Here is a 10,242-nt window from a genome sequence, read left to right on the forward strand (position 1 = left end):
AGGAATTATTAGCAATTGTTTTGGAGAAGCAGAGCATTTTTCAAGGGGTAAGAAGGAAGGAGAATAAGCAGCAAGGATAGTAATTCTTAAAGACGGTGCCAAATCATCCTTCCTTTTCATTCTCTGGATTAATGACCTCAACAGAACCTAACCCAGAAACCATGTTTATATTTTTCTGGCATCAAGTATGCTAGTACCTGGCCTACTGTATTTATATTCTATATTGTGTCTAGTAAAATAATCTAAGAGTTTTGGGAAAACCTTTGGAAAAGCATCAGTGAAAATTACTTGAGGTGAGAGGAAGTGATGGATATTTTATTATGGAGGATCACAAAGGCAACTAGCAAGCAGATTTTTAGCAATCTGACTTCAGCAGTTTCCTTTGTCTTAAATGAAATTTGTTATAAAAGTAAATAGAAAAAAATGGCAAATAGAGAAAAAAAAGGAAAGAATTCTTTTATCACCTCCACACAGGTCCATTTACTTTAACACTTTGTTCTAAAATTTTAAAGTCTTATTTTTTTTTTCTTAAATTAAGATTTGTATTGGTTGACATAAGATTACTTGTTGATAAAGTTTTATTGCTGAGTGCTTTTATTTTATAATTTTCAAGTTGTAAGCTTTTGGTTATAGAGTAAGAATAAGAAATATATCAATCACTGATTAAATTTTAAGCTGTGCCTTTGACTCCTTTCCATGTTATTTTTCTGGTTTGGGAGAATTGACAACCCCTGAAGTTATCTTTGTGGTAGAAATTAAGGGTAATAACTGACTCACTTGAATTTCAAGTACAAATAAAAACAAAAAGCAACTGGAAGTGGAATCTGAACAGTGGAAAAGTAGATGGAAAGTGTCAGAGCTTTCTTTTTTTTTTTTTTGGAGATCTAAAGAAAGATTTTGATTTCCTGAGCTAGGTAGTGAAGCAGGCAGTGATTATTTCAGCACACTGGTTAAGAAATATTTAACATTTTTCTCGTGCCATAAACATTTTTCCTAATCCATTAGCTTCTAGTAAGTTGTTTTAGTGTCAAGAAAATCATTTTGGCTGCTTCATCTATAAGGAATGTGTTAAGAATAAAGTATGTGTACCTATCATGAGTATACCAGTTAATTGCAGAAAAATGTTTATAGTAATTACCTTGTTTTTAGTTTTTATTTGCTTTTTAAAATCATGACTCCAGATGATATTGAGATCATGGCTCAAGATTTAATCATTCTTTCAAACTTTGCTCATCTGTCATGGAAGACTCAAGAAACATATGACTTTTTAATTTTTTTTGGCAGCACTATGCTTTGAATAAGTCTTTTTTTAAATACATATTTTAATTGATTTTATAGAGAGGGAAACATTGATGAGAGAGAAACATCAATTGGCTGCCTCCTGCAGGCCCCCTACTGAGTAATGAGCTGCAACCCCTGGTATATGGCCTGACCTTCGACCTCTTGGTTCATGGGTCGAAGCTCAACCATTGAACCACACCAGCTGGGCTGAATAAATCTATCTTTTAAGTTAAGGGTTTGAAAGTAAAAGCAGGTTAATTAGGTCTCTTATCTATCTAACAGTATTTTTCTCTAATGAGTATATATCATTACTGGCTTTCATATAATTTTTAGTTAGAATTTTTTTATTAGAAAAGCTGAAAATCTAAAAATAAGTTGTTTTTGTCGGTTGTCTTGACTTTTGGTAGTGTTGGTAGAAGTTTGAAAAATTCAGAAAAGTTTAGAGAAGAAAAGTATCCAGTATTTTCAGTATCAATATGATTTCTTAATGTCTGTAGATAATCAACATATGTAATTCTTTGGGTAATGTAAGTTTCCAGTAGCTATATAGAATCTTCACAAAATACATCTTAAGAGTTTTGTGTCAGTGAATGATCTTGTAGGATTATTTATTTATTTATTTTAATATATTTTTATTGATTTCAGAGAGGAAGGGAGAGGGAGAGAGAGAAAGAAACATCAATGATTAAATTCTTTATTAAATTCAAGAGAGAAACATTGATCGGCTGCCTCCTGCACGCCCCCTAATGGGGATCGAGCCTGCAACCCAGGCATGTGCCCTTGACCAGAATCGAACCCGGGACCTTTTAGTCTGCAGGCTGAGGCTCTATCACTGGCCAAACCAGCTAGGGCATTGTAGGATCATTTAAAGATAACTGAAACTTTACAACAAAAAGTTTTCTATTCCTTTTCATCATAATTAAGTTAAAATAAGAGATGTTGACAGTTTCTTACATATTCTAGCAAATAATTTAAAAATATCTTAAAGATGGATGAACTTGAGGATCAAGTGTTCTCTTGCCAACTCTTTAGTTGGCTTTTAAAGAGAATTTTGCTTTCTGAGTAATTTTTAAATTGTTTTTTATTCTGAAAGCAATCTTAGTAATTTACCTGTGACCTAAAATCTTATTATATTCACATCCTACTAGCAATCCTTTGGCTGTGTTGTGTGTGTTTTCTCTCCTTGGCAACTTTTGACTGTACTTATATGATGATTTTACTAATTGCAGTTAAGTTTTGTTTTTGATTGTTAAGAATAGCTTCCTTTTGCTAATGTGATCTACTCTTTTTTTTAAATATGAAAATGGGTTAAATAAGGTGCTTTTTAAGGTTTTGATATTTTTAAAGATTTGTTAAAAATACTTTAATGTGAAGAGAAATAAAAAAACGGGTGTAGGATGACAGTGCATGAAATATTTTAGATGTGTAGCGTATCAGTTTTACTACTCTCTGGACTACATTTTGGAGTTTTGAGATTTAGGCAAAATGCCCACACTTAAAAAAAAAAATCTTACAGGGAGAGGGTGAGGTCAAGACTGTTCCATTGTTTTCTTGTAGAGGGTGGGGCCTAGATTGCTTTTTTTTGGTGTCTGAAATAGAATTTAGGGAAGAAAGTCTAGGGCTTGGCTTTTCTGTGGAACCACCCTGTGAGTGTTTTAGGTTATAAAAGAGTAATGGTGGGATATTTGGGGGGGAAAAGTAGTCCTAAGGCCTTAAGAAGCCCGAGAACAAGTGTTTGTTGGTTTGTTGACTGACTGAATTAAACATGTGAAGAAGTAAGGTACAAAGTAGTAGGAAATGGACGGTTTTCTAGGTACTTTTATGACAGGTTGGCGCAGTTGGTCAGAACACCCTGCTTTATTAAATTCAAGGTTGTGATAGGTTCCAGTTAAGTTTACTATATTCTATGTTTGTAAATTCTTAATTGTGACAGGTAAAGTGTGAGTGCCTTTGCTCAGAAGAGGAGCTAGTCTTTGGAGATATTTTTAAATGATAATAGCTACGGTTTGTTTAATCAGTGCTTACTCTTTGTGCTAGCCGCTTGGCAAGGGTCTGTACCTCAGATTGTGAGCTTTACAAATAAATTTAGTGATTTGTCTGAATGTGTTTCTTTTGAATAACAATATAATTTAAGTGGAATTATCCTTTGTCCTTTTCTGCCTATAGGTGTTTTCTAGTAACTTTATTTAGTACGGTAGTTACTAACCAATTTATGGTCATGTACTCTTAGGAGTATTTGATGACCCCTGTGGGGCTGCTGCCTATGTGCATACATACTCATAATATTTTGCATAAAGTTGCAACCTGTTCACACTGACTGAGCCTATTCATGAACCTCAAGTTACGAATGCCTGATTTAGGAGATTGGAAACAGAAAAAAGAATGTTTGCTACCATTCTTTTGAAATGTGGAAACCTGAGTGACAAAAGTTTAACTTTAAATCTGGTACGTATTCTGAAGTAATTAGTTTTAAAATGTGAGACTTGTTTGGGCATGGCTTTATTTTGATGACTTAGTCTATGCTTTTCTTCTCTTCCTTTTTAAAAATTTTTAAATTTTATTTTAAAAAATATCTGTTTTATTGATCTCAGATAGGAAAGGAGGAGGGAGAGGGGAGGGAGAGAGAGAGAGGAGAGAGAGGAGAGAGAGGAGAGAAGAGAGAAATGAAGAGAGAGAATCACTGATTGGCTGCCTCCTGCATGCCCCCCACTGGGAATTGAACCTTGACCTCGATTCTTTTCCTTTTTTTTATTTTTTATATTTTATTGATTTTTTACAGAGAGGGATAGAGAGCTAGAAACATTGATGAGAGAGAAACATCGACCAGCTGCCTCCTGCATACCCCCCACTGGGGATGTGCCTGCAACCAAGGTACATGCCCTTGACTGGAATCGAACCCGGCCCCTCCTCCCCCTCCCCGTCCGTCGCTCCATCCACTGAGCCAAACTGGTCAGGGCTCCTTTTTTTTTTTTTTTAATGCTTACCTTTCTGTTCCTCATTAAGTTACTAATAAATGAAGTGTTTCTAAGAGTCTTGAAACAAAGGCACACTGAGTTCACAGAACATTAGCTTTCACATTAAGAACAATAGGTCATCTCTAGTGTCTTTACTACTTTAAAGTTCATATGGTTGTAGTTAAGATAAATGCCTAGCCATGTGTAGTATAGTTTTACGTGGATTAGGTGGAACTTATAAAAAATAGTTAAATAGCTAGATTTATAAAAGGACATTTGAAGCAACTTTGTGAAATATACATTGTGTAGATTGGTGGCTAGCACCTGTCCTCATGAATAACATTTGTGTTCATTGCTTACTAAAGCTAATGAAGTCTGAACTCCAAAATTTACCATTATCTTTTGAGTTGAGCTAAATTATTTACTAACACAGATATTCTAAGTTAACTTTTTTAAAAGTATGCTTTTATTGATTTTATAGAGAAAGGAAGGAAGAGAGAGAGAAACGTCAATGTGAGAGAGAAACATCTATTAGCATGTCTCCGACTGGGGATTGAGCCCACAACCCGGGGATGTACTCTGGCCACAATCGAACCATGACCTCTTGGTTCATAGGTCGAAGCTAAACCACTGAGCCATGCTGACTGGGCCATACTTTTCTTTATATTTGGTCAAGTTCAGTGTGCTAGTTCATAGATGCTTTGATTCATTCTGATAGGTTTTACATATAGGACTTAACATACTGACATTTTATCATCTCCATACTGACGTTTTATCATCTCAGCATATAAAATATGTTATTGATGGAATGCGGTATGATAAAAGAATATACTATTTGGAGTTGTAAACCCTGGGATTAAGTTCAGACTGCCACTTACCTCATACAAGTCATTTATGCCTTTGAGCCTGTTCCTTTGTCTATAAGATGTGATTAGTTCTACCTCAGTTCTGATTCTCAAGAGTAAACTGTACAGTACTGTACAGACATTATTTGACATGCTCATTCTAGTATGGGATGGATGTTAGAATATGTGTAAAAGTAGGTGGTTTCATGATCTTGTCTGCTTTAACTATTTTTTCAATACAGACTTGTGAAATCTTCCAGTGAAAGTATATGTATACATACATATGTGTACACACACAGCTAATTTCACCTTGAAAAAAGGCTTGATTAAGAAAACAGCCATCAGTTTGAGTATGCTAGGAGTTGAGGGGTTTTCTGTTTTTGTTTTTAAATTATGAAATATGAACTCTGCTCCTAGGTGTTTGCCAATTAGTTAAGAAGATGACTCATGTTCAAACAGGCATAATCAAAGTAACAGTATTAACACAAATTAAATCTTGTGGTGCTTTTAAAGAATTAGGATGGCAGGATAGATAGTGCAAAAGATTTGGAGGGGCTTAATGATTTCTGTTTTTTAACAAAGTTTTAGTTATGTTTGATTTAGTTGGAAAGGAATAGAGCACTAGGAGGACTGTCCAGAACCCTTGATGCTAACTAGTTCTGGCAGGCGGTCAACAACTAACAATTTGAGTTCCTACCAGCTGCCAGAAAATTATGTATGTACATTATTTCCCTTAATTCCATGAAGAAATAGTGCCCTAGTTTTACAGATGAGGAAAAAGAGGAAGAATTAAATGGCTTGCAAAGGGCATTCTGAGTAAACAGAATTGAAATTTTAACTCAAGGACCTGTGAATTCACAGTCCAGATATGCTGTTTCCAGTTTTATAATGTGTGCTTAACTTCTGAGAATTTAAAATTTAAGCCAGTTAATTAGGAAACTAACATTTTTGTGGTCAATTACTTTTTTAAAATTTTTATTTTTTATTCAATTACTTTTAAAATTCATGATCAGAGAGGTCTTTTTAAAATGTTAAGAAGGGTTTGTGAGTTACTATTATGAATGGACCTTTGTTTTTGTCCTTCATATCTTGTTTTGGGTTGATATTTAAAACTTCTTTAGGCTTGAAGTTAATTATTGTATCCTCAGTTTTTCTGTCCTCATGACTATCCTTAATATGTTTATTTGGGGCCTTAGAAATCATGGATGTCTTTCTGTGAGTAAAGCAAGTAAAGCAGAGAATTGCCTTTCTTTTGCTGAAGAGGACACACTTGCTGCAGTCCATGCTACTATAGAGTTCCTACGTTTTGAGAGTCGTGATCAGTATGGTCATAGTACCTATAACTATTAGTTGGTAAGTTGTGATACTTTGTCATCCATCTTCTGAACAGAAGATGAATAGCTTCAAAGTTTTTGTCCATAGCTCTTAAAGCTTTCATCAAGTTTCCTTGTGGTTTGAATGGAGGAAGGAAAATTAATAGTAATTGCCACTTATGTTGTGCTATGCACTGTGCTAGAGGTTTTCGAGGCATTATTTCTAATCCCGACAAGAAGCCCAATTGGGTGGTAGAGGATTCTAATAGACTCTTTTTACAGATGAGGAAATTGGTGAGTACCTTACCTCAATCATAGCTAGTATGCAATGGTACTTGAATTCAAATGCAGTCTATTCAGCTCTAAAACCATGCAGGTTTTTGTGTGTGTTTTTTTTTTTTTTTCATCTTTAATTTCTTTATTGGTTAAGTTATTACAAATGTGTCCTCACCATGCAGGTTTTGAACTGTAAAGAGGTAGAGGACATTTACACCTCCTCCTTGGTATGTTTCTCAGCAAATATTTGGTATGTAGGTTGTAAGACCATCTATCTAGTCGTTTGTCTTTTTGCATGACTTGCCACTTCTTTCAGTACTATCAAAATTTCCCTCATTTTCAGAGTTCCATTTTGAATTTTTGGAACACTGTTCTAAACAGCTAAAATGGAACCTGGAGAATTAATCAGTTGTCTCCAAATATCAAAGAAAAACATGCAGTTGTAGGGGTTGATTATGGGAATAGTTTTAAAAAAATTGTTTGGCTCTTTCCTTAAATTTGGCAATTGATTATTTTGACTATTTATTTTGATTAACAGGCTGCTTTTGTCCATAGCTGAAGGTTTATTTACTTTTATTTAACCATAAAACTAATATGTGTTCTATAAAATTCAGACAATATAGAAACATATGAAGTAACTAAAAGTTCTTGCCTCTCTTCTCTATCCTGATGGTCAATTTTGAATTGTGTTCTGTAGAGCATAAAGTAAGTGAAAAAGGAAAGTTGATGTTAGACACAATTATTGCAATTTTTATTAGTCATTCCATACCCCAAAGGCTAATAAAATAGTGTGTAGTTTAATAGTGAATTAAACTTTATTTGGCCACTAAATATTAATATCATTCATAGTCATGATTTTGTTTTAAATTTGATGTGAATCTAGTTTTAGGCTGTTTTCAAGTGTGACATTAATAAAAGGTAAAATAACATGGTTCCTATCACGCAGGTAAATTAGTTCTAGATGAAAGAGAACAAATTTTAGTTTCCATTGAACTTTTAAAAATAGCAGGCCCTTTTAAAGGTATACTTTAAAAAATATTTTTTATTGATTTCAGAGAGGAAGAGAGAAGGAGAGAGATAGAAACATCAATGATGAGAGAGAATTATGAATCGGCTGCCTCCTGCACATCCCATACTGAGGATCGAGCCTGCAACCTGGGCATGTGCCCTTGACTAGAATCAAACCTGGGACCCTTCAGTCCGCAGGCTGATGCTCTATCCATTGAGCCAAACTGGCTAGGGCCTTAACGGTATACTTATAACTGATACTGGAAAATTTGTATTTTGGGGCTAGTATTTGATTAGATGACTAGACATTATTTATAGTCATCTTCTGTTTTACTTTTGTCTTTTTTGCTTTGTTTCGTTATGATAAACTAGAGGCCCAGTGCACGAAATTCATGTAAGGGGCTTGGCCCTCTTAGCCCTGGCTTCGTCCGGAAGATTGTCCAGATGGTCATTCTGCTGTTTGGTCTAATTAGCATATTAGCTCTTTATTATATAGGATTTCTCGTAAGGGAGAGGGAGAGGGAGAGATAGAAACATCAATGATGAGAGTCATTGATCGGCTGCCTTGTACACGCACTTCCCCTCCCCACTGGGGATTGAGCCGCACCCTGGGAATTGAACCCTGACTGGGAATTGAACCGTGACCTCCTGGTTCATAGGTTGATGCTCAACCACTGAGCCACACTGGCTGGACTATCTTTTCTTTCTTGTTATATCTTTTCAAAGGGTGGAATGTTGAAAGTTGTGTTAATGTCCATCAACTTTCTCTTGTGAAATATTCACTGATCTGTGAACTATGTCTAATAATCCAAATTTTATTGCATAAAATAAGAAAAATATTCTCATTTAATCCAAAAAGTTATAGTTGTGGCTACATTGGGAATGTGCCAGTGCTATCTGCTTACAACCTTGACCTACTCTACCTACCTAGAAATCACTTGTGGTATGGCAGGTGAGCTGAATGAACTTGTAAGGGTGTTAAGTCATTGAACAAACGCTCTCATTAAAAATTTTTTTTCTCCCCTCAACATCTTTTCTGGTTATAAAAGTAACACAGGCTTACTGTAGACTTTTAAAAAAAAGTATAAAGAAAAATATCAATCAATTGTAATACTATAATTTAGAAGTGTCATTTTTCCCCCAAATCTTTTACGTGTGTACACAATTTTTTAAAAACAAAAATGGGTTATACTAAATAAAGTGTTCTATAATCTTTTCACATACAGTGTTTCACACAACTATCTCTTTTGAGATTTTAGAATTCCCAGTAGCATTTTAGATTCACAAAGCAGATTTATCCCCTGCTTCATATATTATGCAGTATGGTAACTTAATGAAAAGAAAAGCATTTTACCTAAAGAATTTTGAACCAAAATCTGTTTTAGTAAATTTTTTAAATCAATAAACACTCGAGGATATGTTTTTTGTTTGTTTTTAAAATAAATTTTTATTGATTTCAGAGAGGAAGGGAGGAGAGCGGGGAATGGGAGAGAGAGATAGAAATATTAATGATGAGAGAGAATCATTGATCAGCTGCCTTCTGCATACCCCCATATTGAGGATCGAACCCGCAACCCAGGCATGTGCCCTGACTGGGAATCGAACCGTGAACTCCTGTTTCATAGGTGGACACTCAACCACTGAGCCATGCCAGCTGGGCTGAGGATACATTTCTTGATTTTAGAGGGGGCGAGGGGGAGAGAGAGAGAGAGAGAGAGAGAGAAAGAGAGAAAGAAAGAGAAAGAGAAAGAAAGAGAGAGAGAGAGAAACATTGATGTGAGAGAGAAACATTGATCGGTTGCCTCCTACACGTGTCCTGATCAGGGATCGAACCCTTTGCTTTGGTGCATAAGATGATGCTCCAACCAACCGAGCCACACTGGTTGGTGATGTTCCCTTTGATCACCTACTTAAGGTTGCATTTGTCAGGTTTCTCCCATTATGAAGTTAACTATTTTTTTCTTTCCATACTCTGTTAGAAAGCAATCATTAGGAGCCCACACTCAAGGGAAGAGAATTAATAAGCTCCATCTTTTAGAGCAGTGGTTCTCAATCTTGGCTGCACATTAGAATCACCTGGGAATCTTTTTAAAATCCTGATTTCTGGGCCTCATCCTCCGGAAATTCTGTTTCTTTGTTACTAATGTTGTGGCCCCACCCCATAACAAAGAAACAGAATTTCCGGAGGAAGAGGCCCAGAAATCAGGATTTTAGAAAGATTCCCAGGTGATTCTAATGTGCAGCCAAGGGTTGAGAACCACTGTCTTAGAGGGAGGAGTGTTTAACAAATTTGATAGCATATGTTAAAATCACCACAGCAATAAATATTTTGGGGGGACATACTTTGAGGCCATGCAAATAACTTGCTTCTTCTTTAAAAGTTTCATCTATTTGCTCAGCTGGTGTGGCTCAGTGGTTGAGTGTCAACCTTGTGAAACCAGGGGGTCATGGGTTGGATCCCGGGTCAGGGCACATGGCCCGGGGTTTGAGGGCTTCCATCCCCCAGTGGGGGGATGTACCATGAGGAAAGTTGATCCAAGGATTCCCCCCCTGGCGCTTGAGGTT

General features: G+C 35.8%; 1 protein-coding gene across 1 annotated transcript in view; it reads left to right on the forward strand.

Annotated features, from left to right (window-relative positions):
- RAB1A (RAB1A, member RAS oncogene family) overlaps nt 1–10,242 on the forward strand; it is a 36,463-nt gene that overhangs the window by 2,351 nt on the left and 23,870 nt on the right. The gene's annotated exons all lie outside the window — the stretch shown is intronic.

The sequence above is a fragment of the Myotis lucifugus genome, unplaced genomic scaffold, assembly GCF_000147115.1.
Source record: "Myotis lucifugus unplaced genomic scaffold, Myoluc2.0 scaffold_6, whole genome shotgun sequence".
Taxonomy (NCBI): domain Eukaryota; kingdom Metazoa; phylum Chordata; class Mammalia; order Chiroptera; family Vespertilionidae; genus Myotis; species Myotis lucifugus.